Here is a 2,983-nt window from a genome sequence, read left to right on the forward strand (position 1 = left end):
AGACCAAGGAGGGTCTTTATGAGTGGTTAGTCATGCTCTTTGGATTGACGAACGCCCCAAGCACCTTCATGTGGCTCATGAATGAGGTACTTAAGAAGTTCTTGGGAAATTTTGTTATTGTTTATTTGGATGATATTTTAATTTTCAGCAAGACTTTGGAAGAACATTTATTGCATATTCGTAGTGTCCTTGAAAGCTAAGGGAAGAGAAACTGTTAATTAATCTGAAGAAGTGTATCTTTGCAAAAAGGGAGTTAGTCTATTTGGGGTTTGTTATATCACCTGAAGGTCTCAAAATGGATCCAGAGAAGGTAAAAGCCATCTTGGAATGGCCTACTCCAAGGTCTGCTACTGAGGTAAGATCATTTCATGGTCTAGTTAGTTTTTACAGGAAGTTTATTAAGAATTTCAGTGGCATATGTGCACCCCTAACTAATACACTAAGAGGGGATAGAAAAGAGTTCAAATGGACTGCAACAGCTGCGAGAAGTTTTGAATTGCTGAAGAAGAAGGTGACAGAACAACCTGTGTTAGCACTTCCAAATTTTAGAAAGGTTTTCTAGGTGGATTGTGATGCCAGTAGCAGCACTATTGAGGCTGTATTAAGCCAAGAAGGTAAGCCTATTGCATATTTTAGTGAAAAATTGAATGATGCAAAGAAGAAGTATTCTGTTTATGACCAAGAGTTCTATGCAATAGTTCAGGCCTTAAAGAAATGGAGGCATTATTTATTGTCAAAGGAATTTGTTTTGTATATTGATCATCAAGCATTACAATACCTAAATAGCCAAGGTAAATTGAATCAGAGGCATATGAAGTGGGTAGAGTTCTTGCAGAGCTATACATTTGTGTTGAAGCATAGAAGTGGAAAATCTAACAGGGTTGCAGATGCACTAAGTAGGAGATAGTTGTTGCTTACAGTAATGCAGGTTGAAGTAGTTGGGTTTGATGAACTCAAGAATTTGTACCCTGAGGATCTTGATTTTGCTGAAGCATGGAAAGCTTGTAAAGAGCCTGTTGCTGTAGATAGAACCAAGTGGATAGACTATCTGATTCAGGATGGCATGTTGTTCAAGGGTAGTCAATTGTGCATTCCAAGGAGTTCCATGAGGGAAAATCTGATTAAGGAGAAACACAGTGGAGGGATGGCAGGACATTTTGGTCGAGATAAGACCATTGCCATTCTTAGAGAACATTATTTTTGGCCTCAAATTTCACAGGATGTGAAGAAGTTTGTACAGAGTTGCCAAGGGGTTTAGTCACAATACTGGCCTATATCAGCCATTGCCTGTTCCACAAGGCCATGGGAGGACATAAGTATGAATTTTGTTCTTGGATTGCCAAGGACACAAAGGGGTAATGACTCAGTATTCGTGGTGGTTGATAGGTTCTCCAAAATGGCACATTTCATTCCATGCCACAAAACTCATGATGTTGTCCATATTGCAGACTTGTTTTTCAAAGAGGTGGTAAGACTACATGGTCTTCCAAGGAGTATAGTTTCTGAAAAAGATACTAAATTTGTGGGATATTTCTGGAGGACATTGTGGAAAAAGTTGAGAATAGACTTGAAATTCAGTTCCACGCATCACACACAAACTGACGGCCAAACAGAAGTGGTAAACAGAAGTCTAGGCAATTTGCTGAGATGTTTAGTTGGGGATAAGCCCAAGGGATGGGATTTGATTCTACCACAAGTAGAGTTTACTTACAATAACTCTATAAATAGGAGTACTGGAAAATCACCATTCCAAATTGTATATGGGAATAGCCCAAGGACTGCACCAAAATTGAGGAAGATAGAGCAAGGGAAGAGGACAAGTGCTGAAGCGGAAGAATTTGCTGAACATATGAAGCGTCTACATGAGGAGGTTCAGGCACACATTACCAAGATGAATCAAGAGTATAAAGCTAGGGCTGATCAAAGGAGAAGACATAAGCAATTCCAAGTAGGGGATCTAGTCATGGTGCACTTACGAAAAGAAAGATTTCCAGCCGGTACTTACAACAAGCTAAAAATGAAGAAATTTGGCCCCTACAAAGTTCTGAAGAAACATGACTTAGGAAATGCATACAAGGTGGAGCTACCAAATGGTGTTCACATTTCTCCTATTTTCAACATTACAGACTTAACAAAGTATCATGATGATGGTGCAGATGAGGAGCTGGTGTTAGAGCAATGTCCAATTCCTACTTCTAAGAAGGAGGAGATAGAAGACATTCTAGATCATCGTGTGGGTAGAAGTACCAGAAACATGCAGTATGAAGAGTATTTGGTCAAATGGAAAGGACGATTGATCGAGGACTCAACTTGGATTTCAACAGCTGAGGTTTCCCATTTGGGATTTCCTCTACCATTCATAAAGTGACAGGGTCACTTTTCAATCTACCCTGGGTGTCTGATGTAGGAGCATCCAGAGGTATAAGGGCAATCCTGTGTCACCCAAAAAAAATACTTAGACTTAGTTTCTGTTTCATGTGTTTTCATTTTTGGATACCCATTTGGGTCAAATAAAGGTTCCAACTCTCACAGTCCCACTATCAGTGTTCGTGTAAATCTCAAAAAAATAGGAGTATGTAATTGAGCCATCATTTTGGTGAACTAGGATAATTAGCTAGATGAATGTAATTGTAATTTAGAGCATTCCAGAAAAAGAATCAAGTCAAAAGGCCCCACGGTTTGAAAGTTATTGCAGTTTTTCGAGTTGTGGAGACCTCCTAAGAATGCTTCAAAGTCAGGTTAGGGGCATTAAATGACCTCGAAAAGGGCCAAAAATGGGGGACAAGCTAAGCTTGTCCATAGGGCTATAGATCACTTCGAGAGCTTTCCAAAAATGTAAACGATTTGTCAATCAGAGCTACGGTTCAAAAGTTATGCCTCCCGGAAGTTCGGTTACCATTTCTGGATTCTTCTAGATTTGCGTCGACTTCTAACGCAGCTTCTGGAACCTTCTATTTGGTCGGTGGATGCCTACTAGAACTTT

This window comes from Cupressus sempervirens, chromosome 3 (assembly GCF_028749045.1).
Source record: "Cupressus sempervirens isolate cs-2001-9-10 chromosome 3, ASM2874904v1, whole genome shotgun sequence".
Classification (NCBI taxonomy): Eukaryota; Viridiplantae; Streptophyta; class Pinopsida; order Cupressales; family Cupressaceae; genus Cupressus; species Cupressus sempervirens.